Source organism: Pseudophryne corroboree, chromosome 1, assembly GCF_028390025.1.
Source record: "Pseudophryne corroboree isolate aPseCor3 chromosome 1, aPseCor3.hap2, whole genome shotgun sequence".
Taxonomy (NCBI): Eukaryota; Metazoa; Chordata; class Amphibia; order Anura; family Myobatrachidae; genus Pseudophryne; species Pseudophryne corroboree.
In genome coordinates this window covers 1,020,746,387-1,020,763,442 of record NC_086444.1, presented here as the reverse complement: position 1 = coordinate 1,020,763,442, position 17,056 = coordinate 1,020,746,387, and the positions used below count along the sequence as shown (strand labels likewise).

The window sequence follows — 17,056 nt, the reverse complement described above, 5'->3', positions numbered from 1 at the left end:
CCCCTTGTGCAGTGACTATCTGATCGCAGAACAACAATTTTTGCAGCTCAGCGATCAGGTCTGAATTAGTCCCATAGTCCTTGAAAAACACTAGAGAACATTTAAAACCTTTGGTTATTAAACTGAGGAAAAGTTTTGGCGTTTGAATTAATAATTTAAAATACAATCAAAACCAAACTTACATTTCCATGACTGAAACTAAAATTCACAGTTCAGCCTTATCTTGATTTTCTGGAATAGCTTTGTTCAAACATCTGATTAATTACCTTAGCATCATAAAACACAGGGATAGATCCAATAGCTTTTAAATAAGGGACCAAAATGTGCTAATGTGTAGTAAATATACACCAAAAAGTATTGCCTTGACATAAATCATCACTGAGTATGCCACTGCATGTAAATTCTCCAATGTGTATAGAATAAACATAAAATTAAGGATTTCGCTCTGTCCTATAGTGAAATGAAATCTACCTTCCTAAGCAACTGCAATATGTACTATATATATATATATATATATATATATGCAGTTATTGTGTCATCCATCTTGCTTCAATACACAAAGTAGCGGTAGATGCTTGGCATTAGAGAGCTGAAAGGTTCTGTGTCAGGTGTCTTTTTTTGCTGAAAATGATGCTGATGATGAGGAAGGCATTTCATATGCAGATACAGCCACAGTCATACACAGAATATAGGCAAATCATATATAATCAGCATAAGATGATTGTGCATCCCATTCACATCATTTTGCAAATAAGACGCATTTTAATGGAAAAAGTTGCACGTAAAGACACTCACCGCTACAAAGTCACACCACAGCATTTGTTGTTTAACGTACAGGGAGGCTAGATGTAAGTGGACACATAAATATGTGTTCAAAGAGGGCGCCACTCACGGGTCTCATACAATCGAATAAAGGACTACTACGTCAGTTCCATAGCCCAACGTTTCAGTGTTACCATCTTTATCAAGAACATGTTCTTGATAACTTGATAAATGTGGCAACTCCAAAATGTTGGACAATGGAACTGGCTCAGTAGTCCTTTATTCAACTGTATAAAGACCCGTGCATTTCTACATATAGGGACTGTTTGACCCAGGAGGGCACCGGGGCAAGTAAGAGCATACAGCACTGGATTGCCGGCATTCTGTGATTTTATATATATATATATATATATATATATATATATATACACACATATATAAATATATATATATATACATATATATATATATATATATATATATACACACACATATATATATACACACACATACAAATATATATATATATATTTATTTTATTACACTGTACATATTGTATTGGACAGATTTACTTATATACAAACAATTTAGTTATTTTAAAATATATTATTTGCTAAAATAATTCCTTGGTTTGATGCATATTTCTGACACATTAATGCATTGTATTACTACACAATTAAACAGCTCTGTAGCCTTGAAGTTTGTGTGCTTCTGTTGGAGCCACAGCATTTCAGATGTGTTATGTACCTAGTCACATATAATCTTTAAAGAATGCAAAACAAATAAGTTAACAATGTATTGGAATGTACAAAACACTGAATGCTACTGAAAATAATACATTCAATCTTTTGGGTTATGATCTTTTGAGTGTATTTATCTGCTAATGCTTCTTTTGTAGGCATGGAACGTCATTTATTTTATTTTTATAATTGTGAACTTACAGAAAAATGTTATATAGTAATAGCAATAAACAAATTCCACAACTTGCACAAATAAGTTTGGTTGTATCTATAAACTGCAACCTTTATGTGACTCTTTAACAAGAGCTTTAAGTCATTAGTTGCTAAGCTACTAATTGTGCACCACCTATACACTGCAAAACCCCTTATACAACATGTTTTACTATATGCTGCAATCCCCACATTCCCAGCAGCAGCCACAACCACCATAGGTTCCTATAGGGGATGTAATGCTTTCATATACTGTAAATACATTTGTACAGCATAACTCTACCTGACAGGTACTGTGCAGAATCAAACGCTCTCTGACTAAATGCTGTCAGACTTACCAATCTCCATAATGCAAAGCATTCTCAAGCTTGCCCCCTCCTTCTCGCAGCTAACACCATCTGAAGATGGCTTTAGCCTGTTGTAGCCTATGGGCTACAGATCACAATAGTAACTGGCAGGGGGTTCCACCAGAACCCTCCCTGGCAATGGCCACCACCCATGCAAGGTCAGAATTTGGGCGCATGAGTCCTGCTACCACTCTGAACACATCTCAGGGATGGGCTCAGGTGTAGATTGCACCCAGATTGCATTGAGAATACAATTATTGATAAATAGACCCTTAGCGATAATGTTATGTGATGGTCATGGTTAAAACAATTGCTCCAAGTCTAGAAGTAGGGCTTTAGTCTGCTCCTTTGGTCTCAGGTGGTGAAAAGGTACATACACAACGAAAGTAATGCATGCAACCTCCAAGGTCATCCTCTTCCTATGAATTATTGTAGAATGAGTTACCTGTGTACTGATGTATGGATCACTTAGATCGGTCCACAGTTGAAACAAAAGCAAAATGTAAAAAAAAATTGATTGCCATCATTACTGAAAGTTAAGAAACTTAAAACACTTACCAATCCATGTTACAGTATGTGCTAACAATGTCTTGGTCTTCATCAGATATAATCCGCAGTTAATATTGATTGAAGCCCTTGATCCTCTCTTCATCCAGTGTAATCTAGTAATTAAAAAAAAGACAGATTTTTATTTTTTTGTTCAAACCTGTGCTCAAATTTGATTAATTAAAAGTTTCAACAAATCAAAGATTAGTGGAAAAAATGCAAAATAAACTTTCCCATAACTTCATATTTACAGTATATCTGACAAATGTAGTTTTACTCAATGAGATACATAAACAATTATGGAAAAGTATTTTAGAGCTCTAATATGAGACCCCTATAAACTATGAATTAAGCCTGTATATACTATACAGTAAGCATTTTTAAATCAGTTTCTGGAATCATAGCTGTCAGCAAATGAAGTGTCCAAATACAAGTGCAATTGCACATCAAGATACTTAATATTTTGTGGTACTGTATAACGTATCTTCAGTTAGTAAACTTTGATTTTTAATATGACATTACTGCTCTGCTCAAGACCACTTATTCAGCTTTACCTGACTATTGCCCAATGCATAATTCTGTAATTCTATGGACAGCTCTATTGTCAACTACATTCACCCTTGACTTGTGATCGCTCTAAATGTTTTACTGTAAATCTATCTTAGTCTGGCAAATCCTTTTTTCTTTGTTGGCAGGTCAGTGTACTGGTGGAACTTGTGAGTTTTGGTTACAGCTGCCCCCCTAATACACACATGAAGAGAGGAAGGGGGAGGCAGGAGGTGGAGGCAGCAGGTGGCAGGGGGTGACTGGTGAGACAATGGGTTGCACAGGGTCACTGGAGAGGCAGTAGTTGACAGGGAGAGGTAATGGCTGAATAGGAGAGGCAGTGGGTGCAGGGGTAAGCAGTGGATCACCATAACTAGTATTAGCTGTAATTTAACTGGTCCCATTATTTTAAACTACCATCATTAAGCTCCCTGTCCCAGTAGTTTGTTGTTAATTAATTAAAATAGGGCTCATAGCCCAGAGGAAGGGAAGATTAAGGAAGTACCAGGGAAGCCTGGGCCCACAACAGAACTGCTTAACTGGCTCAGCTGTGAGGTGGCTGGCATTCATTTGCACTCAGTTATTCAGTTTGATATTAACAGTGTGACTAAACTTTACTTACTCCTGGGGACCGATGCTTGGGCATTCACAAGAATTATGTTGCTGGCTTGAGTCAGGCTGTGAGATGGCTTGCACTGCAGACATGGGCAAGCCAGCTCCTCCTATCCACCCTATGAAGATTATGACATCCTTCCTGGTGGCAAGAGCAGGACTGCATTGCCATCAGCACCCAGTCCCAGCCATTAAAAAAGGTAGAGAGAAGGAGCCGGGGAGAGATTAGGGGAGCCTTCCTGCCCATCCACCTCCTCTTCCAGCTGGACAGCATCCTCTTAAGGCCTACAGAGCAGTGAAGTTGCAGTGTACTAATGACTCATGATACAGTCACCGACTGTGGCCCCCTTCATAGTGGCAGGCCTTGATGCAATACACAGGCTACAGTACCCCTAGTTTTGTCCCTAGGTCAGTGGCAGTATTCTAGATTTATTTAATCATACACAAATGTTCACGTCCATGGTGAGATTGGCCCACTAGGTTGACATATTATGGTGAAGTTTCCAGCATTTCTATGCAGCTACAGTAATAACTTGCCCTCTTTGTGGCTAATAAGATTGACCCCATGGTCTGTTGGTGGTACTTGAGGACCAGAAATGATAAGCACTCCATTATACTGTACTATTCAAAATTCTATCCTCTCCCAGTCTGTTGGCTTTCATAGTCATTTCTGTTAGTGTATAAAATAGACACCACATGGGTAGGTGGTATATAAAGCAGAGGTCACTAGTGTACAAAAACAGTTTACTAGCTGTTATACAAAGCTCATCACATATTAGTTATTAATGCGATATTCCTGGCAACTATACCAAACTGTGTTGAATCATGTAGATTGTATATAAATCTTTTAGAAATCCAAACTCTATTGGTTATAATACATATTACTACTGCTTTTCTGCTTGCGTTGCTAATCTAAACTGCAGTGCAAAAGCAGAGTTTACTGTTGGAGAAGACAGAGAGTGTTATTATCAAAAGACGGTAAGTTAACTGATGTAGTGGCATTCATCCCATTTTTTTTTTTTTTTTTCTGTGAGAAGAACAGAGGGTAAATTACATATCCTAGATCCTTAAATCATTCTCAGTGTCATAAGACAGTATAAACCAAATTGGCCCAAAGTCACAGTGTACAATATATGAGCCTTCAAAATAACCAAACGTGAAAATGTCAGTTGCCTTATTGTCATAAGCCTGTGTTTATTAGCTAATTACACAAACTGAGTTGGTCACTCCTCCAAAGATCAAATTATAATGTATAAGTAGAATACGATCATTCTAACTGGCCACCTCCTTTAATCCTTAGCAGTTGAACTTATTGCAACATTATCAAAATACATTAAAAAAGTGATTTCAATCTAAAACTACAATAATGGTGGTAGCATTTTTTTTTTAAACATATACTACTAAACTAATAAATAATAGCCAACAGTGTTTTGAATGAGCAATGTAAATCAAATTAATTCACCAAACCATAACATTAAAAACAAGTATTTTTGACAAAGGTGTTAAGTATGGGTAAGTTATTTATTTGTTTCCTATTGTGAACTAATTAACAAAGAACAAGTAATGGTAGTTGTAAGTAGTCCTCAGTGTAATTATTTTATTAATTTTCCACTCACTATGTCCACGTAATTGCTTCTACATCATACTGAGAATACACACTGTTATAATAGCTCAACAAATGTTTTTTTTAAATTGGCTCAAGCAGTCAACAGCATTGAAAGCCAAAGCAGTAAATGACTTTACAGTTCTGCTAGATCTATAAATTCAGCAACTGGGCGAAAAGATTTTTCAAATACATACACCATGTCTTTTATTTTATTTTTATAGAAAGTAAAAATGACACAATAAAGTAAAAGCACATTGACTGAAAAACCAGAGATACTATGATTACAGTGAGACCATTTGCTTTGAACTAACTGTACTTGACTAGGATAATGTACCAGAGGATTGTATGTGGCAAGCCCACTGGAAATGCTTTGTGTTTAAGTTTTAAGAAAATATTTGAAATCATTATTCTCGCAGCCTACAGTATTTTGGTTCCAAGAAGGACAAATTGAACCCTTTTCCTACTTATGACCAATTATTTATACTATACAATGTACAATACTGTTCTTTAGAACATATGATCAAACATATACATTTACACAGTGTGCCTTTCAGTACAGTTTAGCATATTTTAGATTTGAAGATCACATTTTTATAGCACTAACAAAGAAGTCATACTTAAAAGTGTATTGTCCCTTTCCACTTTGTTGAACAATATATATGTACTGTAAGTAGTAACTTTGTGGCTCATTAAAGATCATTGTAAGCTTTGTTGCCACTTTCCAATAGTACATGTTTGTATATTTCCTCCATAAACTAGTTAAACAAATATCTGATAATATTGTACTGAAATTTGGAATCATTCTACAAACTAACTACTGTATATTGTACATAGGTTCTGAGAGTACTAAAACATGTTATACAATAACTGTACATTTAAAAGATATAGCTTTTCTTTTCCCAAATAAATTAGTTTACCTTCGATAAGGCAATAAGAGATACTGGGCCTGATTGTCATGCAATGCCAATATTCACAAAGTTGAGCAATTTTTTGCAACTGTGTGCTGGAAAATCTCTAAAATTTCATACTGCACATGCGTCCCATGATGTGTACGCACACAGGCACATGGATTCATAAATGTATTGGAAATGAGCTGGGCATTCCTGGGCAGTGACTCTCCCAGTGGCTTTTCAGATACATGGAGATGTTTCATCTTTTGGACATGTTATGCGAGTGTCATGGGTGTGGTACTAAGGTGGCTGTGTAAACAGATGCTTAATTACTCACATTGGAGGCCAAACTCAGATGAAAAATTGGTACGTAGCATAGAGCTGGTACAAGTTTTGATGGTGCGACTGATGGTGGCCTCTAAAGAGACACCAAACAGTATCAAAGGCTCTGAATATGCTCAAAGTGGACATATCAGTCCTTGCACATACAGACGGATGCATGCTTGTATACCAGGGGAATGGCTGATACTATATTAGCATATAGGCGCATATGTGACTATGGCAAAAGTCACTAACTGGTTCACAGCAGCGTGAGTCTCAGAATCAGGCCTAGGATGCCAAGATTATGATCATTGCTGACACTTAATGTGGATCTCTGTGCTATTGCTGAAGTTAAATCATCTCTTACTATAATGACACTGGTTGTGGATTATACCTACGCTAAAAATGTCTATAGACAATAGGTCTACCACTAATGGTAGGTTGACAGGTTCAAAAGGTCGACAGGATCAAAAGGCTGACATAGAACACGTAGACAGAAGTTAAGGTCGATGGGATCAAAAGGTCGACAGGGTCAAAAGGTAGACAGGGTCAAAAAGTCGACATGGAAATGGTTGGCACACAAAAGGTAGACACAATTTTTTTGGGCTGTTTTGTCACTTTTCTGCCACAATCAAGCCCCACTAGTGTACCGCTTCCCCTCACAAGGCACACTTCGCTTGTAGGTTACTATTCTCAAGCATAGTCCACATATATGATAAAGTATGAAAAGTTTGAAAAATTACCTTTTGACTCTGTCCACCTTTTAAACCCTGTCTGTCTTTTTCATGTAGACCTTTTAAACCCTGTCAACCTTTTGCCCCTGTTGACCTAATGCATGTCTTTTATTAGTGGTAGACCTATTGACTGTAGACCTTTTTAATGTAGATCTACAGTATAGTCAGGATACCATGACACTTTCACTTCATAATTTGTCTAGTTAGTCAATAACATTGAAGCCAAAACACCTGGGCCAGTTTTCTACTGTATAGATACTGTAAGCTTTGTTTACCAGTGCCAGACCTTGCCACATGACCTAGGTAGAATCTTCTACAAATGAAGTAAATACTCATTTTAAAACAGAAATGTATAATTAAAAGCCATAGCAATACCCCCTTTTTTCCACCAATTTACTCACTTTAGAACAAATGGAACAATATTGAACAGTTTTGATACCTGTAAAACAATAGGTAAATGGTTACTTTTTGGAATCATTGCAATTCTAATATAATAACAAATATTCCATGTTACTTTCTCTTTGTATCCTAGACAGATCTCTGGAACATAGGCAAAGTTGTATTGCAAGATGTCAGCTCAGTTAAGCTGGCATCTTTTGGCATATCTTGTTTAAAAAAAAAATCGCAAAGGAGAAAAAAACAAACCCCAAAAAGTTCTTTAAGTATATAAATGGTAAAAGGTTAAAAAAGGAGAATATTAGACCACTAAAGGGTGAGTTGGATGTCCTGATTAATGATGATAGGGGAAAAGCAGATTTATTGAATAAATTCTTTTCATCTGTATTCACGAGAGAGGACCAGTTGATGGGAAAAGTGCACAACATAAGCAATAAAAATGACCCGTTGCAAAGAACTTGGTTAAACGAAGAAGTAGTCCAGGAGAGACTAAGTAAAATTAAGATAAATAAATCTCCTGGGCTGGCTGGACTACACCTCCAGGTTTTTATGGGACTTAACTCAGATATATATCGAGGCCCCTATAATTGATTTTCAGTGAGTTAATTTCATCAGGAATGATACCAAAGGACTGGCATATAGCAGAGGTAGTCCCAATATTTAAAAAGGGAATTAAAACTCATCCTGGCAATTATAGACCAGCAAGTTTGACATCTATAATGGGGAAAATACTGGAAGGATAATATCAAGGGATAGTATACTATAGGGATGAGCGGGTTCGGATTTTGGAAATCTGATCCCCACCAAACACCCCTGATCCGAGTTGAGAACTGAGTCTGGCTCGGGTTTTCCCACCAGAATTGGTTCCCAGAACAAAACCAAACAAAGAATAAGACAGCGCTTCTCACTTTGTATAAGAATATTTTCACTTTATAACATAAAAATATATATACACACAAATATCACAATAAGATACCGGCCAGTACCAATTAACTAAAATATACAACAATAAAACAATTCCACATTAATAAATCTAAAAAGAGCACATAATACCTTATAGATAATTAATTATACTTTCAATATCTCCTATTTAGCATAGTGCAGTATTAGGTTGTTAGTAAGTTCACAAGCAGGCAACTCTAGATGTTAGTCCAGCAAATAGCAGTTAAGTATTTAATATGTCCGCATGCAGAACAGCACAAGATATTAATCAAGCAGAATGAGTCCGGTATGGATGTTAACAGTACAGCAGCTTTAAATAGGTTGATTTGTAGTGCAGTTAGTATATAATTAGCAATACAGCTGGCTATCTGGACTCAGCTGATTTTCCAAATATCACTAGTAAAAGACAATAGCAGTTACCACAGTCCAGTAGTCTACCTAGAGTACAGTATAATATGTACCCAGATTTGTTACCTTTCCTTAGATGGCTGTAGGCATGGCAGCCTCATCCATAGGGTATGGTGGACAACAGGACAAGGCAAAATGTCATCATCCTTGTGTCGGATTCTCTCGAGATCCGGACTTTGTATATTTCATGCCTCTCACCCCGCCATCTTCACTCCATTCCTGAATAGTGTAGCGAGAGGACTTGTCTCCTCAGTGTCTGTGCGGGAAAGTGGCATGGCATGTGGGGTGGTGACCTGCTCTTTTGTATCATTCCAGTGGTCCTGTCTCGTGCTGCATCAATCCAGTGGTGGTGTCTTGTGCTGCATCAGTCCAGTCACAGTGGTGGTGTCCTGTGCTGCCATAAGTCCAGTGGTGCTGCTGTATAAATCCAGTCCAATGGTGCTGTCTTGTGCTGCATCAATCCAGTGGTGATGTCTTGTGCTGCATCAGTCCAGTGTTGGTGTCCTGTGCTGCCATAAGTGCAGTGGTGCTGCTGTATATGTCCAGTCCAGTGGTACTGCCATATAAGTCCAGCGGTACAGCCGTATAAGTCCAGAGGTACAGCCGTATAAGTCCAGCGGTACTGCCATATAAGTTCAGCGGTATTGGCGTATAAATCCAGCGGTAAAGCCATGTAAATCCAGTGGTACTGCCGTATATGTCCAGTGGTACAGCCATATAAGTCCAGTGGTACAGCCATATAAGTCCAGCATTACTAATGTAGAAGTCCAGCAGTACAGACGTATAAGTCCAGTGGTATAGTCATATAAGTCCAGTGGTACTGCCGTATAAGTCCAGTGGTACTGCTGTATAAGACCAGCAGTACAGCCATATAAGTCCAGTGATACAGCCATATAAGTCCAGCGGTACTGCCGTATAAGTCCAGTGGTACTGCCGTATAAGTCCAGTGGTGCTGTACTGTGCTGTATATTATTTACTCCAAATAAAAAGGTTATTAATATTTAATCCAAATAATTTTTATAGGGTTTTCCCTGTGTGGTGTAGGGGTATGCTCTCCTGTGCTGCATACTATTATAATAATTCAAAATAAAAGGGTTATTATCCAAATAATTTTTACAGGCTTTGCCATGTGTCTGTGGTTTAGGGGTATGCTCTCCTGTGCCGCATATTGTTATATAACTCTATAAAAATAATGGATAACAAAAATTTGGAGGATAAAATAGGGAAATATCAAGAACCACTTCCTTCTAGTGCTGAAGCTGCTGCCACTAGTCATGACATAGATGATGAAATGCCATCAATATCGTCTGCCAAGGCCAATGCCCAATGTCATAGTATAGGGCATGTAAAATCCAAAAAGCAAAAGTTCAGTAAAATGACCCGAAAAAATTTATTTAAAAAATCTGAGGAGAAACGTAAACTTGCCAATATGCTATTTACGACACGAAGTGGCAAGGAACGGTTAAGGCCATGGCCTATGTTCATGACTAGGGGTTCAGCTTCACATGACAATGGAAGCCCTCATCCTCCCGCTAGAAAAATGAAAATAGGTAGGCAGGCAAAGCACAGCAAAGAACTGTGCATTCTAAGATGGTATCTCAAATCCTCAAGGAGAGTCCAAGTGTGTCAGCGGTTGCGATGCCTGACCTTCCCAACACTGGACGGGGAAGAGGTGGCTCCTTCCACCATTTGCACACACTCTGCAAGTACTGTAAGAAGCACCCACAGTTCAGTTTCTGATATTCAAATTGAAGATGTCAATGTTGCAGTACACCAGGATGAGGATATGGGTGTAGCTGGCGCTGAGGAGGAAGTTGAGGAGGAGGATTCTGATGGTGATGTGGTTTGTTTAAATCAGGCCCCGGTGGAGACAGTTGTCCATGGGATAAATAAGCCCATGGACATGCCTGGGCAGAAGACCAAAAAAAATCCACCTCTTCAGTCTGGAATTATTTCTATCCATATCCGGACAACTACTGTCTTGCCATATGTACCTTATGTAAATGTGTAATAAGTAGGGGTAAGGATGTTAACCACCTAGGAACATCATCCCTGCCTGCAGCACATTCTTAAAAAGTCACTGTCAAGTTCAGAAACTGTGGCTAAGACTGTAAGCAGTCAAGGGACACCTCAGTATCTTTGTCCTGTTGTATCCAAGCTCCTGCAAATCACACCAGCAACTCCCTTCTTGTCAATTTCTTCCTTAATCAAGATCAGAAGCAGTCTTGCAGGCCATGTCACTGGCATGACTGACTCCTCTCCTACCAGGGATTTCTCCGGAGGATTCTGCATTGCTATGCCTACTGCCACTGCTGCTGTTGCTGCTGGGAGTCATTCATCATCCCGTAGAGGAAGTTAGAACACCACTACTTCTTTCACTAAGCAATTGTCTGCCCAACAGTGCTTTGCGAGGAGGATGAAGTATGACAGCAGTCACCCTGTTGCAAAGCATATAACTGTGGCCTTGACAGCTATGTTGGTGAAAGACGTGCATCCGGTATCCACCATTAGTGCAGTGGGATTTAGACAATTGATGGAGGTAGTGTGTCCCTGGTACCAAATCCCGTCTAGATTCCACTTCAATAGGCAGGCGATACCAAGAATGTACAGAGACATCAGAAAAAGTGTCCAAAGTGTCCTAAAAATTCAGTTGTACCCACTGTCCACTTAACCATGGACATGTGGACAAGTGGAACAGGGCAGACTAAGGACTATTTGACTGTGACAGCCCACTGGGTAGCTGTATTGCCTTGCGCAGGAACAACAGCAGCGGCACCTGTAGCAGCATCTCAGAAACGCCAGCTCGTTCCAAGGTAGGCTACGCTGTGTAATCACCGGTTTCAGTAAGAGGACAACCTCTTAGAGAAACTGAGGGAAATTATCACCCAATGGCTTACCCCACTTAAACTCTCCTGGGGATTTGTGATATTAGACAACGCCACCAATATTGTGCATGCATTAAATCAGGGCAAATTCCAGTATGTCCCATGTTTTGCTCACACAATAAATTTGATTGTGCAGCATTTTTTGAGAAACAACAGGGCCGTGCAGTAGATGCTTTCGGTGGCCCAAAAAATGTTAGGACACTTTCACCATTCAGCAACTACATGCCGAAAACTGGAGCGCCAGCAAACACTTTTGAACCTGTCATCACCTGAAGCAAGAGGTTGTAATATGGTGGAACTGAACCTTCTATATACTGTACTTCAGAGGATGGGGGAGCAGCAAAAGGCCATTCAAGCCTATACATCCACATATGACATAGGCAAAGGAGGGGGTATGCACCTGACTCAGACACAGTGGAGGTTGATTTCTCTGTTGTGCAAGGTTCTCCAATCCTTCGAACTTGCCACATGTAAAGTCAGTTCAGACACTGACAGTTGAGTCAGGTCATTCCCCTCATCAGGCTTTTGCAGAAACAGCTAAAGAAAGTGAAGGAGGAGCTAAGTTGGAGTGATTCCACTAATTATGTGGGACTTGTGGATGAAGCCGTTCATTTGCTTTGCCAGGATCCGAGGGTGGTCAATCTGTTGAAATCAGAGCACTACATTTTGTTCACCGTGCTTGAACCTAGGTCTAAAGCCTACGTGGTGTCTCTCTTTCCTGCGGACACAAGCCTGTATAGGTGCAAAGACCTGCTGGTGAAAACACTGTCAGCTGAAGCAGAACATGACATGGCAACAGATCTTTCTTCATTTTCTCCTGCAACTGGTACTGCCAGGAAACAACTTAGATATCTGATTCCTAAGCAACCTGCTGGTGGTGATGCAGGGCAGGCAGGATAAACTTTGGACATCTGGTCCAGACTGAAGGACCTGCCAACAATTTAAGACATGTCTACTGTCACTGGATATGATGCGGTCACCATTGAAAGAATGGTGGAGGATTACATTGGTGACAGAATCCAAGTAGACATGTCAGACAGTCCATACCTGTACTTTCAAGAAAAAGAGGCAATTTGGAGGCCCCTGTACAAACTGTCTCTATTTTATCTAAGTTGTCCCCCCTCCGGTGTGTACTCCAACAGAGTTTTCAGTGCAGCCAGTAACCTTGTCAGCGATAAGCGTAGGAGGTTACTTCCACACAATGTGGAGAAGATGATGTTCATTAAAATTAATTATCAATTCTTCCGGGAAGACCAACCTCCAGAAAGTACAGAGGAACCTGTGGTGGTGGATTCCAGCAGGAACAAAATAATACTCTGTGAGGATGAGGATGTAAACAACACTGAAAGGGGTAAGGAATCGGTTGATGAGGATGAGGACGAGATCTTGCCTCTGCAGAGTCAGTTTGTGCAGACACAGATTAATTGGCAGCTTATTTTGTAGGGGTTCAAACGAACCAATCACTTCAGCCACAGTTGTTTAACAGACCCTTGCGCTGAAATGATTGGTTTGTTAAAGTGTGCGTGTCCTGTTTATACAACATAAGGGTGGGATGGCCTAAGGACAATTCCTTCTTGCACCTCTTTTTTTTGCATTATGTACTCTTTGTGGCCTAGTTTTTTAAAAACTAGGTTTTCTTTGTTTTTTAAATGCAAATGAAAAAGCACCTTGAGTCCTACTGTCAGAAAAGTACATTAAAAATAATTAAAAAAAATAAATATATATATATATATATATATATATATATATATATATATATATAAAGAGGGGATAGGGGTATCAGCGACCAATGGTGTATATATTATATAAAAATGAGAATATGATCAATTTGTAAAAAAAAATTAAAAAATAATGAATTGAAAAAGATACTACATTTATTAGGGACAGAGTATATTTAATATTAACATCAATAACCTAAAAAAATGGAGGTGGCTAAAAATGTAAAAAATACAAACAACAACAATATATAAATATCAGAAAAAATACTAGTTATATTAAAAATAATTATATCAGCATTTTTAGAATAAAATATCCTTATCTTAGGTATAGGAGGTCAAAGAGATGTGTCCAACGCGTTTCGTCGATCTGACTTCATCAAGGGGTAATTGTAGACTGAGATATGGCTGATTTTTATACCTCTGATAATCAGAGGTGGACTATTACATCACTTCATGTATGCCAATGATACTAATTTTTATCTGCTGCCTGAAGTACCCAGCATTGCTTGGCTTTCAATTTTCCAGTTATATGTAGCTGTTAACATATTAAAAATAATTAGTAGCTCAGTAGCTCTTCCAGCACACCCTTGAGGTGACAGCAAAGTGCTGTTTTTGTTTTTGGGTTGTCGTCAGTAGCCCTGATCACCAGCTTTTCTTTCTGTTAAGTTTTATAATTACTTTTCCATTGCAAGATGGGTTATAAGTTTTCCTTCTATTATCAATGTTTTTATTCCAAGACTTTTGGGTGCACAACATTTTTTTGTCTTCCCACCACAATTTCTGTCAGTTATTTTAGTTCACTGATTTATACGTTATAACAATCAATTATTTCAAGTCATTTTATTATGGTTATTTCTGTCACTTATTACAGTTCATTAAAGTTTTCATCCAAATCCATCCAGTGAAAAGCCTCCCTGTGTGAAAGTTCTGCCCAGTGTACACCAACAAGAGGTCTGGCTGGGACCCCAACCCCCTAATATGTCTTCTGGGATCCAACGTTACCATTCTTTGAAGTTTTCCTCAAAGTCCATCAAGTGGAAGGCCCAGAGCAGGCTCCCTGGGTCAAAGTTCTGACCAGCGCACTCCACCATGAGGTCCGACCAGGACCCAAACCCAAAAAAAACCTGGCCAGGATCCAAATGGTCCCCCTCACCTTGGTTTCATCCCAATCAGTGCAGCGGTGTCCGAATGCATAGCCGGATAGACAAACAAACCAAACAGAGCAATGCATTTTATATATATAAAATGTATGTGGCCCTGGCCCCAAAAGGTAGATTTTATTTAGTAGAAAACCCTTCCAGTATTTTAAGTTGGATAATGAAGGGTATGCATACCATGTTTGGTTGAGATCCATCAAGTCATGTAGGAGCCTATGAAGGACAAACATACATACATATATACATACATACATACAGTACATACATATTTTCACTTTTATATATGTAGATAAAACTGTAAGGATTGTGTCTGTACATAGGACTGTTTATCAACTATGGAGATGAATAAAAATGTCTGCATTTTTGCATGTTTGTATGTTTATTCCGTAATCACACAAAAACTGCTGGATGAGTTTGGATCCTGTTTTCACTATTGTATATCTTAGTGACCTAAAATGATACTGAGTTTGTACTGTATAATCTTACTATGACATCAAAGAGAGGAGCAATAAAGGAAAAACAGATGCTTGACACTCAGCGCACTGAAAGTTGGTTTCCCGATCATGCTTCTGTGGAACTTGACTCTGACCAAGTTTTGCAATGGAACCTGAATTAGTGACTGCTCTGCAGAGGAACCTAATTGAGACAGAAATGTTAACATTATGTGGCACAAGTGAGACTGTGTTTATACCATGTATACTCCTTATCCCCAACAATTTTCCTTTACAATTGAAGTGCCTGCAGTTTCCTGTAAGCATCTGCTTTGCTATGACAATCAACAGTTTGCAGGAGCAAATGCTCAAGGCTGTAGGCATAGATCTGTTATCATTATTGCGTAACAGTGCTAGTTATCAATGACATATAATTGATGATACTTTGTGTCTGTAGCTATGATGGTCCCTTTTCTGTTTTGCACAATACCTGCACACCAAACTTTTCTTTAGTGAAATTAACTCTGTGGTCTCTCTGTTTTAGGACACTGATGGCTCTTAGATTTGTTCCCATCTCTATTACACAAACTTAGATTTTTGTGACTTTTGTTCTTATTCCAAATTTTTTAAGTGTCATTTCATTGCCCAAGCTTTAGTAGCTGTACGCCCTTGATTGCCATTCCTTTTAATTGTGATAGGGTCACAATTGGTTAACATTGTGAACCACAGCTCATTGCAGCTGAAATGCATTTTACACCTCAATCGCTACAGCAACAATCTTTACTACAGTTGTAACACTCAAGGCTGATTCATGTTTGCTGTTGCATTTCTTGCTTTGGATAGGATTCACATTTTTTTTGCTTGCACTTAAATACTTTGTAACCTATCTTATGATTTTATTTAATTTTTCTATGCAAATGCATTAGTCTCAGTTTTCGAATCACTTGGCACACATTATTGGAACTGGAACTGTAGTAACTTTGCTCTGACTGTGTCTTGCTCTGACTGTGTCTGTGGTTGCCTTTGCTGTGTTTGCTTCCATGGCCACAACTAGAAAGTTAAACTCATGAGTCAATTATCATCATCTACTTGCACTACAGCAGACTTTAATTGCTGAGAAATGGACATCATTCTGTCAATGTGGTATTGTATAATACACATTTTAAATTCATCCTTCTCATGAGTCCTCCATCTTGAAATGCAGCATGCAGTGCTATCCATGTGACTTTTCCTGATACCTTCCCATGTATTTTAGAGTATAAATGTTGCTCTGCACTTGATCCAACGGTACCCATAACTCTTTCCATATCATCTGGGTTTGGATTGTCACTGGGATCTACTTTACTATACATTTTGAAAATCTCTCATGCTTCAGTTGCATTTCAATAGTAAACTTCCAGGTTGTATAACTCTCTGCCCTTTTCAGCAGAGAAGGGTGTCATGCAACTTGAGCGGAACAGGGTGTCATGCAGCTCACCAGCCTGTGTTTGCAGGATGTGGGTAGCAGTGCAGAATGCAATATAAAGCATTTAGTAGCAGAGTTATCGCAGGTCTTACTGTAGCTCAGTGGTAGACATCCATGTACCACTACATCGCTCTTACAAAGTGACAAGATGGAGTCACACATAAGGTCAGTGGCCATCTTGCTACAGTTACTGAAGCCTCCCTGGAGGAACAGCAACATGAAGTCTGTGCTTTAGCACAGTCCACTTTCAGCAATCCAGTAAAGTTTTGGCTTCTAGATTAGCTGCCAAGAAGTAATACACATACTTTGATCCTAGACATTTAGTTATAATATCCTACCA

General features: G+C 38.8%; 1 long non-coding RNA gene across 4 annotated transcripts in view; it reads right to left on the bottom strand.

Annotated features, from left to right (window-relative positions):
- Positions 1-17,056, bottom strand: part of LOC134983737 (uncharacterized) — a 1,747,570-nt gene that overhangs the window by 252,035 nt on the left and 1,478,479 nt on the right. For all 4 annotated transcript variants that reach the window (XR_010191680.1, XR_010191685.1, XR_010191689.1 and 1 more), the window contains exon 8: positions 2,618-2,721. This is a non-coding gene — a long non-coding RNA (uncharacterized LOC134983737). The remainder of the gene's footprint in view (positions 1-2,617; positions 2,722-17,056) is intronic.